The sequence below is a fragment of the Hyla sarda genome, chromosome 6 (genome assembly GCF_029499605.1).
Source record: "Hyla sarda isolate aHylSar1 chromosome 6, aHylSar1.hap1, whole genome shotgun sequence".
Classification (NCBI taxonomy): Eukaryota; Metazoa; Chordata; class Amphibia; order Anura; family Hylidae; genus Hyla; species Hyla sarda.
The window spans coordinates 169,908,308-169,933,214 of record NC_079194.1 but is presented as its reverse complement, the minus strand read 5'-3'; positions in this window follow the sequence as shown (position 1 = coordinate 169,933,214).

Here is a 24,907-nt window from a genome sequence, read left to right as displayed (position 1 = left end):
CCAACGCCTCGGAATCCTCAAATGGGGTCACTCCTCCCATCTCGCAGGTCATGCGGGCATCAAGAAATCTGTGCAACTCATCTCTCGCTTCTATTGGTGGCCGACTCTAGAGACTGATGTGGTGGACTTTGTGCGAGCCTGCACTATCTGTGCCCGGGATAAGACTCCTCGCCAGAAGCCCGCTGGTTTTCTTCTTCCTCTGCCTGTTCCCGAACAACCTTGGTCTCTGATTGGTATGGATTTTATTACTGACTTACCCCCATCCCATGGCAACACTGTTATTTGGGTGGTCGTTGATCGATTCTCCAAAATGGCACATTTCATCCCTCTTCCTGGTCTTCCTTCAGCGCCTCAGTTGGCTAAACAATTTTTTGTACACATTTTTCGTCTTCACGGGTTGCCTACGCAGATCGTCTCGGATAGAGGCGTCCAATTTGTGTCTAAATTCTGGAGGGCTCTCTGTAAACAACTCAAGATTAAATTAAATTTTTCTTCGGCATACCATCCTCAATCCAATGGACAAGTAGAAAGAATTAACCAGATCTTGGGTGACTATTTACGACATTTTGTTTCCTCCCGCCAGGATGACTGGGCAGATCTTCTACCTTGGGCCGAATTCTCGTATAATTTCAGAATCTCTGAATCTTCCTCCAAATCCCCGTTTTTCGTGGTGTACGGCCGTCACCCTCTTCCCCCCCTCCCTACCCCCTTGCCCTCTGGTCTGCCCGCTGTGGATGAAATTTCTCGTGATCTTTCCATCATATGGAGAGAGACCCAAAATTCTCTCTTACAGGCTTCTTCACGCATGAAGAGATTCGCGGATAAGAAAAGAAGAGCTCCTCCCATTTTTTCCCCTGGAGACAAGGTATGGCTCTCCGCCAAATATGTCCGCTTCCGTGTCCCTAGCTATAAGTTGGGACCACGCTATCTTGGTCCTTTCAAGATTTTGCGCCAGATTAATCCTGTCTCTTACAAACTTCTTCTTCCTCCTTCTCTTCGTATTCCTAATGCCTTTCATGTTTCTCTTCTTAAACCACTTATCATTAACCGTTTCTCTCCCAAATCTGTTCCCCCCACTCCTGTCTCCGGCTCCTCGGACATCTTCTCCGTCAAAGGAATTTTAGCATCTAAAAAGGTCAGAGGGAAAACCTTCTTTTTAGTGGATTGGGAGGGTTGTGGTCCTGAAGAGAGGTCCTGGGAACCTGAGGACAATATCCTGGACAAAAGTCTGGTCCTCAGGTTCTCAGGCTCCAAGAAGAGGGGGAGACCCAAGGGGGGGGGTACTGTTACGCCGAGCGCTCCGGGTCCCCGCTCCTCCCCGGAGCGCTCGCTACACTCCTCTCACTGCAGCGCCCCGGTCGGTTCCACGGACCCGGGGCGCTGCGATACCGCCGCTGGCCGGGATGCGATTCGCGATGCGGGTAGCGCCCGCTCGCGATGCGCACCCCGGCTCCCGTACCTGACTCGCTCTCCGTCAGTTCTGTCCCGGCGCGCGCGGCCCCGCTCCCTAGGGCGCGCGCGCGCCGGGTCTTTGCGATTTAAAGGGCCACTGCGCCGCTGATTGGCGCAGTGGTTCCAATTAGTGTTTACACCTGTGCACTTCCCTATATCACCTCACTTCCCCTTCACTCCCTCGCCGGATCTTGTTGCCTTAGTGCCAGTGAAAGCGTTTCCTTGTGTGTTCCTAGCCTGTGTTCCAGACCTCCTGCCGTTGCCCCTGACTACGATCCTTGCTGCCTGCCCCGACCTTCTGCTACGTCCGACCTTGCTTCTGTCTACTCCCTTGTACCGCGCCTATCTTCAGCAGCCAGAGAGGTTGAGCCGTTGCTAGGGGATACGACCTGGTCACTACCGCCGCAGCAAGACCATCCCGCTTTGCGGCGGGCTCTGGTGAAAACCAGTAGTGACTTAGAACCGATCCTCTAGCACGGTCCACGCCAATCCCTCTCTGGCACAGAGGATCCACTACCTGCCAGCCGGCATCGTGACAGCTACTTTCAGATTATGATTGATTGTCTTGAACATGGCTGCAGGGGAATTCACTTAGAAGTTGTTGTTATGGTCACGTCTTTAGTACAATAACATCACGACACATAGGCGGTGGTATACTCATCATACCATCCATATTTGCAGGGGGATACATTGCGTAGTTGTTGTTACTGACACGTTTTCAGAGTGACAACATCACTGCACATGGGCAATTGTATACCGATCATACGCGACTCGGCTGCAGGGGATTTCACGGAGCACTTGTTGTTATGGTCACATCTCAGAACAATAACATCACAACACATAGGCGGTGGTATTCCTATCATACCTACCACGTTTTCAGGAGATACAATGCATAGTTGTTGGTACCGATAAGTTTTCAGAGCATCAATATCACAACTCATAGACGGTAGACATAGATGGTATACACATCACACCTGCCTCGTGTGCAGAGGAATTCACTTCGCAGTTGTTGTCACTGACACGTTTTCAGGGCAACAACATCATGACATAAAGGTGGCTGTATACTCTTTATACCTAACACGGCTGGAGGAGGATGCACTGCGGAGTTGTTGTTAATGACACTCTTTCAGAGCAACAACGGCATGATGCATAAGGGTTGTAGTTCCTCCATACCTACCACACCTGAAGTGGGATACACTGCGTAGTTATTGTCACTAACACACTTTCTGAGTTATAGTTTCATGACACATAAAAAAAATGAAACGATGGTTATGCCAGATCTGTCACGTGTACAGGCACGAGGGTTACGCAAAGAACTGTCACACCTACAGGTACGAGGATTATGAAAGATCTGTCACGTCTACAGGCACGACGGTTACAATCTGGTAAAGGTTCAGGGATGGTGGTTCTGAATAGAACTACAGGTTTGAGGGTTACGCAAGGCCCTGTCATGGTTACAGGCACGATGGATATGAAGCTATCTGTCAATCGCGGCAGGACGTCACCCCGGGGTTCAGTTTTGAGGCAGAAGTTCGGAGGTTTAGGGTTGGGTCAGTGTCCAGGTTAGGGTTATATTGAGTATAGTCGATGGCACGTAAGATCTCTCAGGTGGATAGGCACATTGTCTATGCATATTCCTGGCCTGTCTACTGGTACGATGGCGATGCAAGGTTCGATTACCCACAACAGACAAATGCTTCGGAGTACAGTTGGTGGGTAGTTCATGGTATGGCTGTCAGTACAGTTTGGGTAGTCTTCGGGTAAGTTTCTTGAGCTTAGTTACGGTTACAGGTAAACATGCACATCATGGTCAAGGTCTTTCATGGGGTCAGGTTACTTGTGTGTCAATTGGCTAACAGTTTGTGTTTTTGAACTCTAAAATAGGGATCAGATAGTGCAGTTAGGCCTGACAAGCAGCTATCAGTTTCTCTTGGTTTAATGACACAGGTCAGTATATTTAGCTTTTATGCTAGCATGGTCTAGAATCAGTGCTTGCTTATTCTTCAGAGTAGGTATAGTGGCCATGGCTATCCATCACTAGGTAGAGCCTTTATTTATAACCAGTTGATTGATTCTACCGTCATAGGGTCTGTATTAGGTTTTTTATGGTCAGTGAAGTTGGGGGGGGGGGGTGTTGTTTATTAGGTCTATGCATTCTACTACTTAACCTACCAGGTCAGGTGTTTTGCCTTCTAAAGGTCTACCCTCGGTCGCGGCGATGGGCTCAGTCCAGCCGTTGTTGTTAGGTTTAACCTTCCAAGCAGGTACGCAGAACATTTGTCATTGATCACCACTTTTGGAGGTAATCCTCGGGAATTCTCAGGTCACTCTTTTGCATCGGGGCAGCATCTGCAGCATCATGACATAAGATTCCTCCGCACATTATACAGAAGTTAGGAAGGTGGAAGTCAGACTGCTATACTACTTATGTCCCAAATCCCCACAATGAAATGACTGATGTCTTAAGATACTTGGTATTGTAATTCCAATAAATTATTTTATTCCTGCACGATTTTGTGTTTTTGCCCTCTAAAGGCTAACCCTCGGTCGTGGTTTTTAAGCACAGTTCAACCGCTTTACTATACAGTGCTGTGCTTATCTGTTATTAGTTTCCTTACAGGAACCACTGAAGAAGTATTATCTACTGGTGTAGGTAAGTCTTGCCGGTCACGTGTGGAGCCCCGACCACAAGTAATAAGCCTCTCTGGCTGTATTTGTGGGAGGGGCATTGAATATTTAATGCACACCCCCTCCCCATCACACAGGTGCATGCGTATTCGTGGGAGGGGCGTTGGGTATTTAGCGCACACCCCCATCACCCAGGTGCATGCATTGCGTTTGGCGAAACCCACCCTCCCCTCCTTTCTTTTCTTTATCAATTAATAGGGTATGCCCTCTAAAGGCTAACCCTTGGTTGCGGTTTTTGGGCACAGTTCAACCGCTTTACTATACAGTGTTATGCTTATGTGTTATTAGTTTCTTTACAGGAACCACTGAAGAAGTATTATCTACTGGTGTAGGTAAGTCTTGCCAGTTACGTGTGGAGCCCCTACCACAAAAATTTATCATAATAATAATAATTTGTTTCCATAGTGAGGATACAGTTTATATAGACATACAGACAGAATCAGACATTACAGAGAAACAAGTTATTCAAAGAGTTGTTATTGAAAAAGAGGTAGATGAGTACCTCGAAACGCGTCTAGCCTCTGTCACCTGTACCCCAGTATTGGAAAACCTGACGATCTTTACCATCATTCACCAGATCACAAGAAATTTTCTGGAGCACGCTTCCGGGGTTGTACGCATCCCGCCTGCCAGCAGACGTCTCCCCAGCGAAAACCTTTTTCCGGCAACCAGGCTCCAGGACATTGCTGGTAAGAGGCACAATGTGCCAAATCCCCAAATCCTCTCAAAACTTTCCCTGTGCCGCCAGGGTAGAGTGGTCCACATTTGAGGGGCCTCCACCCACAGCCATATGCACCCACAGGATTACAATTAAGAGACTATCTATATCCCACTCACCAATCTCTATCCCTGTGCCACTAGGGTAGAGTGCGATACACACAAGGAAACCCCAGCGCCGCAGAGTGCATTCAGTTTAACCCCTTACCAACATGCTGCCGCATGCAGTATCCTGACCAGATACGAGCTATACAGAGACATTGCTACTCAGACTATTTGTACTCAACCATACAAGGCACGATCTCCGTGCATACATCTATAAGCGCTACAGACTATTTGCCACACTGGGATACCAGCACTTTTTTTTACCCTGTATATTATATGTCTATTTTATTTAATTTCATTGCATGAATATTTTATACATTCACTACCTTGCTTATCGTGGTGAGTCCGATGTAAGGGCCCTACAAAGGACACCACAAGCACTATCATTGTAATAATACATTTTTTTAATTCACTGGATCTACATCATTTTTACATATATTTTATATACACCCATTTATTGGTGACAATCAAGCCCAGACTTGAGGAAAGTGTACCCCCACTTTATACATTGTTCGCAGGTTGTATAGGATACTCATCTTTTTCACATTAGTACTCATCTGGCAATAATACTATTGTCCCTATTGTCGGGTTGCAGCTACCTATACACGCTTTTAAATTATTCAAAGAGACCTAGATATACTTTTTGTGTATTTCCAAAATGCACTCATAAATTGTTCATTTCCTCTGCGTATAAAGAGCCACCACAGGAACATCATTTACCCATGTAAAGCTATGGGCTTCATTAGGTTTTGCAGTACAACAGTCTTCAGATTTATGTGTATATATATATATATATATATATATATATATATATATATATAATATATATATACATACTTACTAGGGAAGTATCTGTCTTACAAAGACAAAGAATTCTGAGAAACAAAGAAAAGTCCAGAGAGCGGGAGAAGAAGTTCAGGGTGAGGCCCATCTTACACATTAAATCTTCAAGATATTCAAGAAAACCTCAGCTGTCAGCTCTGTGCAATAAATTACTTAATTCAGACTTTTCCTGAGGCTCACTATTAATCTCCAGATATTATCATGTCCCATGGCGCACATTACAGATCTATTTCTGGTTGTTCTTGTAATGATATGTATGCTTTCTAATGTAAATTTTGAGAGCGGGGTGGGGGAAAGTTGCGAAATCCAAAACAATCCAAAAGTGAAATACCATCCTAGCATTTCATCCAAACAGTAGGGACATAATTATTGTATAAGCACGGTATAATCTTAATTATAGGTATTGTACACAGTGGTTCCAAAATAGCATAATATGGTGCTTAGGTTACAGCACTAAATGATGCAAAAGCAAACCACTATAAAATGCCTAAATAATGCTCCCTTTGGTCCTTATCTTCCAGAAAGTATGTTTAAATCGGTACTCTCATTAAAAAATTTTTTTTTTATTAAATACATTATGTATAAAGAAAAATGTTTGTAATATATTTTATTTAAAAAAAAAATCATGTTTTACATGTGTTTTTTACATTTGTAAACCTGGCCACTAGGTGTCACCCTCTATGGCTCAGGATTACTTCCACCCCCCCGCCTGCCGTTGATTACATTCGGACCAACGCTGGCCGGGCAGCGTGGAACAGAGTTGTCCGAAATGCGCGTTCACATGAATGAGGAGAGGGAGATGCAGGGGGGGGGTCTATTTAAATTTCGCACACATGAGCACGTTTTTGCCTGCGGTCGGGAAACCGCATACGGCCGAAAACTAAGCCGACCGGAGGCTGCGGTTCATTTCGGTCGGCTCATAGACATACATTAAATACGGTTCCCGAATACGACTGAGTGCGGGCGCCGCGATTAAGCCCCGCCCCCCCTCCTCCCAACCGTATACGGGAGCCGTATTTAACAAAACGTGGTGTGAACCCAGCCTTACTCCGGCAGGAGACTCGTGGCTGACAGGCAGCGTTCTCAAACACAGAACCGAGGATCAGGTGTGGTAGGTTAAGTCTTTTTGCAATGTGTGAAGCCGGTACTTTCAATGCAGATTATTGCCAAGCAACAGTGCTTCTTTTTAGTGCTATATTCAAATGGTATAAGTGACTCTAGACGTGTTTCAGGGTGCTTAATCTGACCCCTTCTTCAGTAGACAAATTGTATGATACAGGATGTGAGGATTTTAGACTCAGTGGCAGCTTTTCAAAATTGCAGCATGCTCTGGGTATGGCACCGGTATTCCATCATCCATGTGCAGAGCGCAGCAGTATTCCATTAAATACAATGGGACTCTGCCGCGCCCGAATCTCGGAAATTCCGAAGTGTGAACATAGCCTAAGATTTGGTTAACACATGCTATTTTGGTTAGGACTTTGCTTAGTATTTTAACCAAAACTAGGAGTGGACCAACACTTAAAAAGGCACAAGCCTTTCAATTATAATATTCTCTGGTTTTGGATAAAAATTCTGTGAAAAACCTGACAAAAATACTGCATATAAAAAAGGGGCATTTTTTCCTGTAGTTTCCCCCCCCCCCCCCCCTGTTCAATATAGAAATCCTTGAAGCACATGCATTGTAATGAGAAAAACATACAGGCAAAAGCGCCAAATAAAAAACCCAATAATAAAACTCACCATTTTTGGTTATAAAAATGTTGACATTGAAATTTTTCAGCAAAAAAAAAAAAATACGCCAAACAAAAGTTTTGTCTGTTTATAGCCTTAGGCTGGTGTCATTTGTGGAGCTAGACTATCCACAAAGCTACCATCCCGGGACCTTACACATCAGTGGAGTGGTGAGCGGTGCTAAGCACCAGTTCTAATTCTTCATACTACCTTGTGGAACACCAGCAATTGCAGCATTGCAACATTGTATCTATTAACTGTAGCAACAGTAACTATTCAAATCTATGCGCATATAGGTGGCTGTCTCATTCATATTTTTGCTCTCATCTTTTTTCATCACCATCAAAACCCCCATTTTTTATTATATTTTGAGTATATTATTATTTAATACTAGTCCATAGCAAGGGCCCTGCTCTGACTGTATATTACTATTTTATTTATACATTCTTTAATTAATAAATGCTATTATAATGTACAACTAGTCTGTCCATTTTACAACATAATTATTTATTTTTTCAATGCTTAAAACATAATTATTTATTTATAGATATATATTTATACATTTATTTTATAATATATATATATATACATATATATATATATATATATATATATATATATATATATATATATATCTTGAGGACTGTATTGTGTTTTTTCTATTTATTCCTATTTTTGCACGTGGGTTACGTGCAACACAGTAACCTCGATATATATATATATATATATATATATATATATATATAGTGTGAGCCCCCCGGATTATATATTTCTGTGAAATCACACTGTTAACCCACAAAGCAACACTGATTGACAATGAATTTCACATGCTGTTGTGCAAATGGAACAGACAACAGGGGAAATTATAGGCAACTAGCAAGACACCACCAATAAAGGAGTGGTTCTGCAGGTGGGGACCACAGATCACTTCTCAGTTCCTATGCTTCCTTGCTGATGTTTTGGTCAATTTTGAATGCTGGCGGTGCTTTCACTCTAGTGGTAGCATGAGACAGAGTCACAAACCCACACAAGTTTGCTGTGTCTGTCAGCATAGTGTCCAGAGCATGGAGGCGCTACTGATAAGGATGCCCCTTATGTTTCTGATGCCTGTTCGATATATTAATACTAATATACCCTTGCTGATGCTGGATAAATATATTTGTTAAACTACCCTTAACCCATAAACCAGCTTGCTATCTGCTCGTGACTAAGATGGAGACCTTGGAATGATGCCAAGATACCCAAGATGAGACGTTAGAAGACAAAATAGATACAGATTTTATAGAAGAACAAGGATCTGTGATTTTCCAGTATGAGAGCAAGAGTGCCCCATAAATGAACTTTGACCAAGAAAGAAATACATGCTAAAAATGCCAATATATAAAGAGATAAAGCTCAACTAACCAATCAAAATGTAACATGATGATTTTGACGTCATAACTAAACCTCCCTTTTTTGTCAGATGTAAAAACAATGTACTTCCGTGTAATAAACAGAAACTATTTGAGAACTCTCTGGGAACACTCCTGAAGGAGTTTTTATACCAACATTCTGTCTGGTGTGAATTTGCTTATGCCGGCCCTCAGCAATATGCAGCAGCGGTCACTCACATTTTAATGCCTCAACTCAAGCAATCCTTGACACTACCAGGAGACAGGCCGTAGGAGGAGCACGGACATAACCCTGCAAAAATACCTACAGCAGGCCACAAATGTGTCCACTCAAACGGTCAGAAACAGTCTCCATGAGGGTGGTACGAGGGCCCAACGTCCACAGGTGGGGGTTGTGCTTACAACCCAACATCGTGCAGGACATTTGGCATTTGCCAGAGAACACCAAGATTGGCAAATTTGCCACAGGTGCCCTGTGCTCTTCATAGATAAAAGGAGGTTCACACTGACCACATGTGACAGATGTGACAGAGTCTGGAGATGCCTTGGAGAACGTTCGGCTGCCTGCAACATCCTCCAGCATGACCGGTTTGGCAGTGGGTCAGTAATGGTGTGGGGTGGCATTTCTGTGCTAGCCAGAGGTAGCCTGACTGCCATTAGGTACCGAGATGAGATCCTCATACCCCTTGTGAGACCATATCCTGGTGCGGTTGGCCCTGGGTTCCTCCTAATGCAAGCCAATGCTAGACCTCATGTGGCATGAGTGTGTCAGCAGTTCCTGCAAGAGGAAAGCATAAACCCCTTCACAAACTATGACATACCTGTACGTCATGGGTGGCAAGGTGTTCCCGACCCGTGACATACAGGTACGTCATGAACATTACTGCCGCTATTCGCGGCATCCCGCAGCGCCCGGTAAGATGGTGGCTATCACTGATAGCCAGCCATCTTACCATGCGACCACGGGGGGTTTCATCCCCCCCCCAGCGATCGCTGCTATCAGCTGGTCAAATCTGACTAGCTGATAGCAGCGTTTCGCTATCAGAATACTTAGCAGCGCGGTGTGTGAGTCCCGATCACGGGGATCGGGACACACACCGCTCTGCTAAGTGTCCCTGACCCGTCCCCCGGCATCACTTACCCGTCCGAGCGGTGTCCCGAGCGGTCCCGGCGTCCTCCATGCGGTCCCGGCTGTGCTGCGTCCCGGAGGTGAGTTTCCGGCAGCAGTGCGGCATCTTCATTGGCAGCAGTGAGATCGCCGTAAAGCGATCTCACTGCTGCCTCTGAGAGTTTCAAAACTGCAACTCCCAGCATGCCCAGACAGCCTTTGGTTTTCTGGGCATGCTGGGAGTTGTAGTTTTGCAACATCTGGAGGCCCACAGTTTGGAGACCACTGTATAATGGTCTCCAATCTGTGCTCTTCCAGATGTTGCAAAACTACAAATCTCAGCATGCTCAGTCTGTCCAGGCATGCTGGGAGTTGTAGTTCTCTAACATCTGGAAGAGCACAGATTGGAGACCATTATACAGTGGTCTCCAAACTGTGGACCTCCAGATGTTGCAAAACTACAACTCCCAGCATGCCCAGACTGCCCAAGCATGCTGGAAGTTGTAGTTCGGCAACATCTGATCCTTCAGATATTGCCGAACTACAACTTCCAGCATGCCTGGGCAGTCTGGGCATGCTGGGAGTTGTAGTTTTGCAACAACTGGAGGCACACTAGTTGGGAAACATTGTCCGTTTCCTACCTCAGTGCCTCCAGCTGTTGCAATTGTTGCAAAACTATAACTCCCAGCATGCACTGACAGACCATGCATGCTGGGAGTTGTAGTTTTGCAACAGCTGGAGGCACACTGGTTTGGAAACACTAAGTTTGGTTGCAAAACACTTGAAAGTTTATTACTTAACTTAGTGTTTCCAAACCAGTGTTCCTCCAGCTGTTGCAAAACTACAACTCCCAGCATGCACGGACAGCCAAAGGGCATGCTCGGAGTTTGCAACAGCTGGATGTTTGCCCCCTCCCCCCAATGTGAATGTACAGGGTACACTCACATGGGCGGAGGTTTACAGTGAGTACTGCAAGTTTGAGATGGCGCAAATTTTGCGCTGCAGCTCAAACTTCCAGCGGCAAACTTGCTGTGAACCTCTGCCCATGTGACTGTACCCTAAAAACACTACACTACACTAACACTAACCTAAAATAAAAAGTAAAAAACACTACATATACACATACCCCTACACAGCCCCCCCTCCCCCCCCTCCCCAAAAATGAAAAACGTCTGGTACGCTACTGTTTCCAAAACGGAGCCTCCAGCTGTTGCAAAATAATAACTCCCAGTATTGCCGGACAGCCATTGACTGTCCAGGCATGCTGGGAGTTTTGCAACAGCTGGAGGCACCCTGTTTGGGAATCATTGGCATAGAATACCCCTATGTCCACCCCTATGCAAATCCCTAATTCAGGCCTCAAATGCGCATGGCGCTCTCTCACTTTGGAGCCCTGTCGTATTTCAGGGCAACAGTTTTGGGACACATATGGGGTATCGCCGTACTCGGGAGAAATTGCCTTACAAATTTTGGGGGGCTTTTTCTTCTTTAACCCCTTATGAAAAGGTGAAGTTGGGGTCTACACCAGCATGTTAGTGTAAAAAAATAAATTTTTTACACTGACATGCTGGTGTTGCCCTATACTTTTCATTTTCACAAGAGGTAAAAGGGAAAAAAGACCCTCTAAATTTGTAACGCAATTTCTCCCGAGTACGGAGATACCCCATATGTGGGCGCAAAGTGCTCTGGGGGCGCACAACAAGGCCCAGAAGGGAGAGTGCACCATGTACATTTGAGGCGATTTGCACAGGGGTAGCTGATTGTTACAGCAGTTCTGACAAACGCAAAACAATAAATATCCATATGTGACCCCATTTTGGAAACTAGACCCCTCACGGAATGTAATAAGGGGTGCAGTGAGCATTTACACCCCACTGGTGTATGACAGATTTTTGGAACAGTGGTCTGTGAAAATGAAAAATAAAATTTTTGATTTGCACAGTCCACTGTTTCAAATATCTGTCAAATGCCAGTGGGGTGTAAATGCTCACTGCACCCCTTATTAAATTCCATGAGGGGTATAGTTTCCAAAATGGGGTCACATGTGGGGGGTCCACTGTTCTGGCACCATAGGGGCTTCCTAAATGGGACATGCCCCCCAAAAACCCTTTCAGAAAAACTCACTCTCCAAAATCCCATTGTCGCTCCTTCCCTTCTGAGCCCTCTACTGCGCCCACTCAACACTTTACATAGACATATGAGGTATTTCCTTACTCGAGAGAAATTGGGTTACAAATTTTAGGGTGATTTCTCTCCTTTTACCCCTTGTAAAAATTCAAAAATTGGGTCTACAAGAAAACGCGAGTGTAAAAAATGAAGATTTAGAATTTTCTCCTTCACTTTGCTGCTATTCCTGTGAAACACCTAAAGGGTTAAAACACTTACTGAATGTCATTTTGAATACTTTGGGGGGGGGTGCAGTTTTTATAATGGGGTCATTTATGGGGTATTTCTAATATGAAGACCCTTAAAATCCACTTCCAACCTGAACTGGGCCCTGAAAAATTACGATTTTGAAAATCTTGAGAAAAATTGGAAAATTGCTGCGGAACTTTGAAGCCCTCTGGTGTCTTCCAAAAGTAAAAACTTGTCAATTTTTTTATGCAAACACAAAGTAGACATATTGTATATGTGAATCAATATGTAATTTATTTGGAATATCCATTTTCCTTTCAAGCAGAGACTTTCAAAGTTAGAAAAATGCTAAATTTTCAAAATTTTCATGAAATTTTTAGATTTTTTACCAAGAAAGGATACAAATATCAGTGAAAATTTACCAATAACATAAAGTAGAATATGTCACGAAAAAACAATCTCGGAATCAGAATGATAAGTAAAAGCATTCCAGAGTTATTAATGTTTAAAGTGACAGTGGTCAGATTTTCAAAAAATGGCCATGTCATGAAGGTGAAAATGGGCTGGGTCATGAAGGGGTTAAAGGGGGTCTCCAGAAAAAAAACTTTTTTTTTAGATATCAACTGGCTCCAGAAAGTTAAACAGATTTGTAAATTACTTCTATTAAAAAATCTTAATCCTTTCAGTACTTATGAGCTTCTGAAGTTAAGGTTGTTCTTTTCTGTCTAAGTGCTCTCTGATGACACGTGTCTCGGGAACCATACAGTTTAGAAGAGGCTTGCTATGAAGATTTGCTTCTAAACTGGGTGGTTTCTGAGACACGTGTCATCAGAGAGCATGTGTCACGATGCCGGCTGGCAGGTAGTGGATCCTCTGTGCCAGAGAGGGATTGGCGAGGACCGCGCTAGTGGACCGGTTCTAAGTCACTACTGGTTTTCACCAGAGCCCGCCGCAAAGCGGGATGGTCTTGCTGCGGCGGTAGTGACCAGGTCGTATCCACTAGCAACGGCTCACCTCTCTGACTGCTGAAGATAGGCGAGGTACAAGGGAGTAGACTGAAGCAAGGTCGGACGTAGCAGAAGGTCGGGGGCAGGCGGCAAGGTTCGTAGTCAGGGTGGATAGCAGAAGTTCTGGTACACAGGCTTTAGACACACAAAACGCTTTCACTAGGCACAAGGGCAACAAGATCCGGCAACGGAGTGCAAGGGAGGAGCTCAGATAAAGCCAGGGAACAGGTGGGAGCCAATTAAGCTAATTGGGCCAGGCACCAATCATTGGTGCACTGGCCCTTTAAGTCTCAGGGAGCTGGCGCGCGCGCGCCCTAGAGAGCGGAGCCGCGCGCGCCAGCACACGACAGCAGGGGACGGGAACGGGTAAGTGACCTGGGATGCGATTCGCGAGCGGGCGCGTCCCGCTGTGCGAATCGCATCCCCAACGGCCATGACAGAGCAGCGCTCCCGGTCAGCGGGACTGACCGGGGAGCTGCAGGGAGAAAGACGCCGTGAGCGCTCCGGGGAGGAGCGGGGACCCGGAGCGCTAGGCGTAACAGTACCCCCCCCCTTAGGTCTCCCCTTTTTTTTGTCCGGTGACTGCCTCCCCTGGGATGAGGACACCGGGAAGGAATGGATGGTTTCCTCAATGGCAGGCAGTACAGCAGGAGTAGGAATGGGGAGGGAGGGCAGAGGGTGAAGCTTGGCACGGGGCAGGGAGACACAAGGACGGGAGCCATGAAGGGACACAGAGGCTTGCCTGATGGGACTGGGAGGGGGGAGAGGCATTTCCTGTGGCAGGCAGAGTCCTTAATGACCTTAGGGGGACCGGATACAGGAGGAACCACAGGGTCACGGCAGGGAGTACTGGGAACCGGTTTAAGGCAGTCCTTGGAACAAGAGGGACCCCAACTCTTGATCTCCCCAGTGGACCAGTCCAGGGTTGGGGAATGGTGTTGAAGCCAGGGTAGTCCAAGGAGAATTTCGGAAGTGCAATTGGGAAGGACCAAAAATACAATTTTCTCGTGATGAGGTCCGATGCACATTAGGAGGGGCTCCGTGCGGTAACGCACGGTGCAATCCAACCTGGCTCCGTTGACCGCGGAAATATGGAGTGGCTTGACAAGACGGGTCACCGGAATGCGGAACTTATTCACCAAGGACTCCCGAACAAAATTCCCAGAGGCACCAGAGTCCAGGCAGGCCACGGCTGAGAGGGAAGAGCTGGCTGAAGTAGAAATCCGGACAGGCACCGTGAGACGTGGAGAAGCCGACTTAGCATCAAGAGACGCCACACCCACGAGAGCTGGGTGCGAGCGTGCGTTTCCCAGACGTGGAGGACGGACAGGGCAATCCACCAAAAAGTGTTCGGTACTGGCACAGTACAGACAAAGATTCTCTTCCTTACGGCGATTCCTCTCTTCCAGGGTCAGGCGAGACCGATCCACTTGCATGGCTTCCTCGGCGGGAGGCCTAGGCGCAGATTGCAATGGAGACTGTGGGAGAGGTGTCCAGAGATCGAAGTCTTTTTCCTGGCGGAGCTCTTGATGCCTCTCAGAAAAACGCATGTCAATGCGAGTGGCTAGATGAATGAGTTCATGCAGGTTAGCAGGAGTTTCTCGTGCGGCCAGAACATCTTTAATGTTGCTGGATAGGCCTTTTTTAAAGGTCGCGCAGAGGGCCTCATTATTCCAGGATAGTTCAGAAGCAAGGGTACGGAATTGTATGGCGTACTCGCCAACGGAAGAATTACCCTGGACCAGGTTCAGCAGGGCAGTCTCAGCAGAAGAGGCTCGGGCAGGTTCCTCAAAGACACTTCGAATTTCCGAGAAGAAGGAGTGTACAGAGGCGGTGACGGGGTCATTGCGGTCCCAGAGCGGTGTGGCCCATGACAGGGCTTTTCCAGAGAGAAGGCTGACTACGAAAGCCACCTTAGACCTTTCAGTGGGAAACTGGTCCGACATCATCTCCAAGTGCAGGGAACATTGCGAAAGAAAGCCACGGCAAAACTTAGAGTCCCCATTAAATTTGTCCGGCAAGGACAGGCGGAGGCTAGGAGTGGCCACTCGCTGCGGAGGAGGTGCAGGAGCTGGCGGAGGAGATGATTGCTGATGAAGTTGCGACTGAAGTTGGTGCACAATGGTGGACACTTCCGACAGCTGGTGGGTTAGATGGGCGATCTGTCGGGCTTGCTGGGCGACCACCGTGGTGATATCAGAGGCAACTGGCAGGGGAACCTCAGCGGGATCCATGGCCGGATCTACTGTCACGATGCCGGCTGGCAGGTAGTGGATCCTCTGTGCCAGAGAGGGATTGGCGAGGACCGCGCTAGTGGACCGGTTCTAAGTCACTACTGGTTTTCACCAGAGCCCGCCGCAAAGCGGGATGGTCTTGCTGCGGCGGTAGTGACCAGGTCGTATCCACTAGCAACGGCTCACCTCTCTGACTGCTGAAGATAGGCGAGGTACAAGGGAGTAGACTGAAGCAAGGTCGGACGTAGCAGAAGGTCGGGGGCAGGCGGCAAGGTTCGTAGTCAGGGTGGATAGCAGAAGTTCTGGTACACAGGCTTTAGACACACAAAACGCTTTCACTAGGCACAAGGGCAACAAGATCCGGCAAGGGAGTGCAAGGGAGGAGCTCAGATAAAGCCAGGGAACAGGTGGGAGCCAATTAAGCTAATTGGGCCAGGCACCAATCATTGGTGCACTGGCCCTTTAAGTCTCAGGGAGCTGGCGCGCGCGCGCCCTAGAGAGCGGAGCCGCGCGCGCCAGCACACGACAGCAGGGGACGGGAACGGGTAAGTGACCTGGGATGCGATTCGCGAGCGGGCGCGTCCCGCTGTGCGAATCGCATCCCCAACGGCCATGACAGAGCAGCGCTCCCGGTCAGCGGGACTGACCGGGGAGCTGCAGGGAGAAAGACGCCGTGAGCGCTCCGGGGAGGAGCGGGGACCCGGAGCGCTAGGCGTAACAGCACGTAGACAGAAAAGAACAACCTTAACTTCAGAAGCTCATTAGTACTGAAAGGATTAAGATTTTTTAATAGAAGTAATTTACAAATCTGTTTAACTTTCTGGAGCCAGTTGATATCTATATATATATATAAAAGTTTTTGCCTGGATAACCCCTTTAATGCTATGGACTGGCCCGCCCGTTCCCCACACTTGAATCCGATTGAGCACATCTGGGACATCATGTCTTGCTCCATCCACCAACGCCACGTTGCACCACAGACTGTCCAGGAGTTGGTAGATGCTTTAGTCCAGGTCTGGGAGGACATCCCTCAGGAGACCATCTGCCACCTCATCAGGAGCATGCCCAGGCGTTGTAGGGAGGTCATACGGGCACGTGTAGGCCACACACACTACTGAGCCTCATTTTGACTTGTTGTAAGGACATTACATCAAAGTTGCATCAGCCTGTTATGAGGTTTTCCACTTTGATTTTGAGTGTGACTCCATATCCAGACCTCCATGGGTTAATAAATTTGATTTCCATTGATAATTTTTGTGTGATTTTGTTGTCAGCACATTCAACTATGTAAAGACGAAAGTGTTTCATATGATTAGTTAATTCATTCAGATCTAGGATGTGTTATCTTAGTGTTCCCTTTATTATTTTGAGCAGTGTATGTCAGTGGCCCTTTTTATCTGGCGCCTTTGGTTGTTGGACTATGATGGTATTGGCAGCTCCTGTTTTCTAGATCCAATTGCCATAGATTAAAATTAGCATTTTGCTAGGCACTTCTTAACAATAGTGTTTGCCATCAATTGGTATAATTACTGTATACATCTGAGATGCACACACAACAGCGGGGTTGTCTTAAAGACATTTTATTGTGCCTTGTATTGAATAAAACTAATTGAATGAAAGGGAAATAATAGAGGGAACTAAATAAGGGGTTTTATATTAATCTTCAAAAAAATCCATTAAAAAACTAGCATGGCATAATTTATAACTCCCAAAATAACGGGAGAATAAAAATAATTAGAACCTTTCAAATTTGTCATTACTCAAAATCATTTTATATGTGAACAGCAACAAAAGCGTATTGTTCCTTAAGACTAATCTCTGTTACAGAAAATTACAAGCATAATTCTTATTTCCCCTTTTTATCATGTCTAATATTGAGCTCTGTGCTTGATATCAGCTTGATAATTGATTATCCCCTTTGCCTGCCAGTCCTAATTAACCCCCTGCAGACCATGTAACCTTCACTGATCGAGGCTTAAAGGGGAATTACGGTGGAAAATAGTTTCAAATCAACTGATGCCAGAAAGTTAAACAGATTTGTAAATTACTTCTATATAAGAATCTTAACCCATCTAGTACTTATCACCCCATTCATTCATGCATGGAGCGAACTCAGCTCCTTCTCGGATGACTGGCGACTACAGCTGCCACGCCCCCTCCATTCATGTCTATGGGAGGACGTGTGACAGCTATGTACTAGCCGTCACGCTCCCTCCCATAGACGTGAATGGAGGGGGCGTGGTGTGACATCAGGAACATGGAAGCTCCAAGCTTCCATGTTCCGGACACCGATGCTGCCGGCCCAGAGATCTTTGGATAGGGGATAAGATTTTTATCTCTGGAGTACCCCTTTAAGTGTGTACATACCAGATGTTGAGGTTAGTCATATACAGAGGTAATGAATGTATTAACTATAACTTATTTTTTTTTAAGTTGCAAACTTTTTGCGCAAACACCTCCAAAACGTGACAAAAATAAACCAGCCCAGACTTTGGCACAGCAGAGTAAAACAAATAACAATATTTTCCTCAACAAATAAACCACACATTACCAGAACACAAAATAATAGATGGACAAAAATACTTTACCTACACCTACAATGATGAATTCCCCCTATATCCCCTAGTTCCTTACATAACAATGTAATAACAATGTAACATGCTTGAACTAAGCCTTATCCAAAGTGTATGTCAGGGGTTAACAATTCCCACCCATAAGTCTATTGTACTTTGTAAGAGCATTGGTAATCTGTCACATGTCCACCCCCTTAGCCAATTAATGCTAAGGACTGTCATACTCCACCCCTATTCCCAGGATGTTCAGTCTGGCCTTGCACTGTTCAGCACTGTTCCAGTCAAAGTTTATGTGGCCTTGCATGTTTCACTACACAGGTACAAGAAGAGGTAGCATTCAGGAGAAAAACATTTGAAAAAACTGATTGCAACAAAGAACTAGGTGCACTTATTCCTCTGGACCTGGCCAAGTTAGCAATAGACTAACATCTGGGGAATGCCTTCTGAATGTGCTCAGGAAGTCGTGTCTTAGCATAGCCCAAAGCAGTAAGTGGGAATAGATCCTTGCTAGCTTTTATCATTGACCAACTGGTAAAGACCCCTGATAGCTTGTTCAGCTAAATTGTACTTAAAGAGGTATTCCGGCATTAGACATGTTATCCCGATAGCGGGGGTCCCGTCGCTGGGACCCCCTCCGATCTCGAACAAAACTTGAAATTCAACATAACATCCCCTGACATTAGGAAGCCCCCTACAAATTGGGTGTCAGCTGCTGTAATAGGTTGTATCCTAAGGTAATGTGCCATCTCTCCCACCAGTGACTGTGATGCATATACAGTGGGGCAAAAAAGTATTTAATCAGCCACAAATTGTGCAAGTTCTCCCACTTAAAAAGATGAGAGAGGCCTGTAACTTTCATCACAGGTATACCTCAACTATGAGAGACATAATGAGAAAAAAAAATCCATAAAATCACATTGTGAGATTTTTTAAGAATTTATTTGCAAATTATGGTGGAAAATAAGTATTTGGTCACCTACAAACAAGCAAGATTTCTGGCTCTCACAGACCTGTAACTCCTTCAAGAGTCTCCTCTGTCCTCCACTCGTTACCTGTATTCATGGCACCTGTTTGAACTAGTTATCAGTATAAAAGACACCTGTCCACATCCTCAAACAGTCACACTCCAAACTCCACTATGGCCAAGACCAAAGAGCTGTCGAAGGACACCAGAAACAAAATTGTAGCCCGGCACCAGGCTGGGAAAACTGAATCTGCAATAGGTAAGCAGCTTAGTGTGAAGAAATCAAGTATGGGAGCAATTATTCGAAAATTAAAGACACACAAGACCAATGATAATCTCCCTCGATCTGGGGCTTCACGCAAGATCTCACCCTGTGGTGTCAAAATGATCACAAGAATGGTGAGCAAAAAGAGCTGGGACCAAAGTAACAAAGGCTACCATCAGTAACACACTGTGTTGCCAGGGACTCAAATCATGCAGTGCCAGACGTGTCCCCCTGCTTAAGCCAGTACATGTCCGGGGCCCATCTGAAGTTTTCTAGAGAGCATTTGGATGATTCAGAAGAGGATTGGGAGAATGTCATATGGTCAGATGAAACCAAAGTAGAACTTTTTGGTAAAAACTCAACTCATCGTGTTTGGATGAGAAAGAATGCTGAGTTGTATCCAAAGAACACCATACCTACTGTGAGTCATTGGGGTGGAACCATCATGCTTTGGGGCTGTTTTTCTGCAAAGGGACCAGGATGACTGACCTGTGTAAAGGAAAGAATGAATGGGGCCAAGTATCATGAGATTTTGAGTGAAAACCTCCTTCCATCAGCAAGGGCATTGAAGATGAAACGTGGCTGGGTCTTTCAGCATGACAATGATCCCAAACACACTGCCCGGGCAATGAAGGAGTGGCTTCGTAAGAAGCATTTCAAGGTTCTGGAGTGGCCTAGCCAGTCTCCAGATCTCAACCCCATAGAAAACCTTTGGAGGGAGTTGAAAGTCTGTATTGCCCAGTGACAGCCCCAAAACATAAGCGACAGCGACAGCCCCAAAACAAGTGTGTGAAAACCTTGTGAAGACTTACAGGAAACATTTGACCTCTGTCATTGCCAACAAAGGATATATAACAAAGTATTGAGAGGAACTTTTATTATTGACCAAATACTTATTTTCCACCATCATTTGCAAATAAATTCTTAAAAAATCAGACAATGGGATTTCATGGATTTTTCTCATTCTGTCTCTCATAGTTGAGGTATACCTGTGATGAAAATTACAGGCCTCTCTCTTTTTAAGTGGGAGAACTTGCACAATTGGTAGCTAACTAACTACTTTTTTGCCCCACTGTATGTATGTATTACTAATGTGTGTATAGTACTTTCTCAGGGGGAGCCCTTCATCTTCAGCTCTGTACAGGGACAGCGATAAAGTGTATAAAAGTCTATCTCATGGTGAGCAATCAAATTTTCCAGTGTGACTGTAACAATCACACAATTCATCTGATCAGTCAGGACCAAAATAAGTCACATGTGCTGCCCTGCCATTGCTAGAGGCAGTATGGGTCTTATGACAGGAAATATGTCAGTATTTGACACTCACATGCTACACACAGAGAATATCTAATCTCATCGGATGGATTCAGCACATTCACAGTCTTGCTGGTTTTCATTATTAGAGATACAAGACGCGGTCCCGCTGCTTCCCCGGAGCGCTCACGGCGTGCCTCCATATGCAGCGCTCCGGCACCCCTGACCGCGAGTGCTGCTCCCATGTTCCCGGAGGGGACGCGATCTGAGGTGCGGGACGTGACCGCTCTCGGATAGCGCCCCATGTCTCTCACCTGCCCCGTCCTCCTGCTCAGTCCCGGCGCGCGCGGCCCCGCTCTCTAGGGAGCGTGCGTGCCGGGTCTCTCAGATTTGAAGGGCCAGTGCACCATTAATTGGTGCCTGGCCCAATTAGTTCCTAACACTCCCTACACTTTATAAACCCACTTCTCCTTCCTGTCCCTGCCGGATCTTGTTGCCTTGTGCCCTGAGAAAGCATTTCTGTGTGTTCCATTGCCTGTGTACCCAGATCCTTGCTGTTGCCCCTGACTACGAACCGTTGCTGCCTGCCCAGACCTTCTGCTACGTCCGACCTTGCTCTTGCCTTATCCTTGTGTACCGCGCCTGTCTCAGCCGTCAGTGAGGTTTAGTCGCTATCGGGTGGAACGACCTGGGGGTTACCTGCCGCTGCAAGTCCATCCCGCTTTGCGGCGGGCTCTGATGAAAACCAGTAACCCCTTAGATTCTGTTCCCCTGGTACGGCCCACGCCATCACCTCACTGACACAGAGGATCCACCACCCGTGTCCTCTCCGCATACCAGTCCAGATCCTGACAGACGCAGTATATAACATGAAATCCACATGAGGCTGGTAGCTAATGAAAAGATTCCAGTTTTGGATGTCCTTAACTAGGGCCTTATACACATGGTTGTTTTACAGATCGGTGTTTTAAGGGTCTATAACATGACATCAATAACATCATAAGGGCCAATACATTGGTGTGGCTCTAATTTTATATCGATTCCCTATGAATCTACATGAAAGTAAATTTTGACACATTCCTTCACAGGTCATATTACAGAGTATTGCTTCTTGTGGAAGGTATGAAGCCTCATAAAGGCATAACACATAGTAAAAATGCAATTCTGTAACATACTTTCTGTCTCAATTTCCCACAAATCTCCCAATCTGTTTGCTGTCTGTGAAAGTTAGCATTTTTGTTTATACCCAAAGGCTGGAAACACCTACTGAACCAAAACTATGTTCACAGTAGCACCATGGTTTCCATTTAAAGAGTAGTGTTGAGCTAGCAGCATAGGCCATATTCAAATTTGCGATATTTCGCGAATATATGGACGAATATTCATCATATATTCGTGAATTTTGAATATTCGTTATATTCAAGTTGATTTTTAAACATTGCGAATTTTCGGCAATTGCGAAAATAATTGCGAAAATAACTGATTGCGACAATGACGTTGCTCGTGCGCATGCGTGCAATTACATCATGCGATAACAGAGATTGTTTCCTGGATGCTTGCCAGTGAGATCGCGAACGCGAATAAGCTAAGCGAAACGAAGATGGTGGGAAGTAATTTCAGCGAAAGTGAGGAGAGAGTTCTGATTTGTGTAAGTATTTTCACCACTGTTAGTTAATTATATTTAACTGCATTTTAGACTAGATTAAAAGTTATGAATCATAACTTTTAATCTAGTCATGATATAAGATCACGCAGTGTTTCCCAAATGTGCTTTGAAAAAAGCAGTTGGGTCTAAGGTAGTACTATGAAGCACAAAGCTCAAAGCTTAAAGGACGCTGGAAAAATGACAGAAGCACTCCACTCTCAAAACCACCATGTGAATCTGTAAGCAAATACTGCTGGGAGTGATCTTATATACTGGTCGTGCCAGCAAGTTTCTATTGGTTGCTAGGGAGGTTGCTAACCTCTGACAACTGTGGTTGCAGAACTATCATTGGCTCAGAGGCATAAGAAGGGCGTGGAAAATATTTGCGAATATTCGCAATACGAATATTCGCAATACAAATATTCGCATGCACAAACTAATCGCCTTAGATTCTCCCCCTATGGTCTCTAATCATACCTGCAATGCAATTATCCATCAATGGAGATCATTATAATGTGATCTGTGTTTAAACAAGTTTGGGGAAAAAACGAATATTCGTAATTGCGAATATTATTCGCGATATTCTAAATATTCGCGAATTCGCAAATATGCTATATTCGCTACGAATATTCGCATTGCGAATATTCGTGAGCAACACTATTAAAGAGTACTTGTCATGATCTTGTAAAATTTTATTATCCTCCTAGTTCACTGCCCCCATCATGATAAACCACACCCTGCCTTTATTTTTATTATTTGTAAGTTTCTACCTTGTATTTTCTGCTCAATCTCAGTCAGATTCACAGACTGGGAAGAGGCATTCCCCAGCAGGTGTGACATCATCTAAAGCCATACAGGGGATAACTTCCTCCCTCACTCTGCTACACACAGCCCAGAAAAGTTCAGTGTGAGATGAGCTATGATTGGATAAGGCTGCACACACACCCAGTCCAAAGGAGGAGTCCAAAGTCTGTGCAAGAGATGGGGGGGGGGGGGATGTGCTCTGAACAAGTAGGGAGACACATCGTTTTTTAAACATTAGAAAGATTTTTTTATTTACCATAAGGTAATAGCAAAAATTAGTTATAATCACAGTGCCCATTTAAAATGAAGCCATGGCAGCTATGCTAGATCTGTTTTTTATCAGACTCCAATAAATTTGTATGGTCCTTTTGACTGATAATTGAATCAGGTTTCCAGTATTTTTTTTAATGCAAAAACAGTGCAAGCACTTTATTTGCTGTCAAGATTATTGGAACCCCTTAAAAAGGGGGTTGTCATATTTGTATATTCTAGCCAAACAGCCTTTAACTAACCCTAGAATCCTGGTTAAAAAAAGTTTAAAAGTTTATCCTGTACAGATTTACTGAATAAAAATGTCTGGATATTTCCAGAGTCCGGACTGTGACAACCTTCTTTTTCTTGTCATGAGAAGTAATTTCCCTGTTGATGTTAAAAATGAGTTAATGAGAATAGTTATTGTTTTATTATTAAGTGTTTGGATTATTATATAAGCCAAGGATATAGTAACCCTTTAATATCAGGATATGCAAAGCCCCAACATCTTATACACAGGTACTTATTGGCATGTGCTTTCCGTACAGAAGAACAAGCTATAAAAGTGTCACATGCTTACTTAAATCCACAACAGGAAGACAGCACTTCTGTATATCACCTGGGACTGGAGCCAATAAAAACTCAACAATGCAGTTTCACTTCTTTGCCATATCCCAGATCTAGCATAATCAACATCACTGCCATTGGCAAGCAAGGCATGAATTATGAGTGAGTTTGTGGTAATTATTGAATGCAACAAGGTATTACAACAACAAACGCCGGCTATACTTCACATCCCATGTTAACTGAATGACATAATCAGTAATGTTCTCAGATGGAGGATGAATTAGTGGGGGCTCCGTAATTAGGAACTTTGTCACCACATTAAATCTAGTGGTTAGCAAACTGTAGAGAACTGTACGGTGCTCCATTTTTATGATATATAAGCTCCTTATAGCATGGAAATTGTATAATTAATACAAGTCATGCTGATACATCATCTATCATTGTAATTGTATTTCCATCATAGTTAGTGCTGATGGGGGATGGCAGATTATGGAGGTTCTCTGTTAACAGGAAAGAGGCAAGCTTTTTGTTCTCTGTCCTCAGTTGACCTTTTTTACAACAGAAAAAAGAAAAAAACTTAAACATAGTTAATACAATGGGGAACGTTTATCAAAACTTGTGTGGAGGAAGAGTGGTGCAGTTGCCCATAACAACCAATCATATTGCATCTTTCATTTTTAAAAAGGCCTGAAAAATGAAAGAAGCAATATGGTCGGTTGCTATGAGCAACTGCACCACATTTCATCTACACAAGCTTAAAAAAATCTCCCCCTGTATCTGTTACAATGCTGACAGGTCAATAGACTGCAGAAGCAGGCTTCATCTTTAGCATCCACCTTTCATGGGTCCTAACAATGTCTCCAAGAATTCAGATACCCCCAATACTTATGGTAGGGCAGAACAGTGGGACCAATCAGCAATCACACAGAAAATTAGTGAATATTGAGGC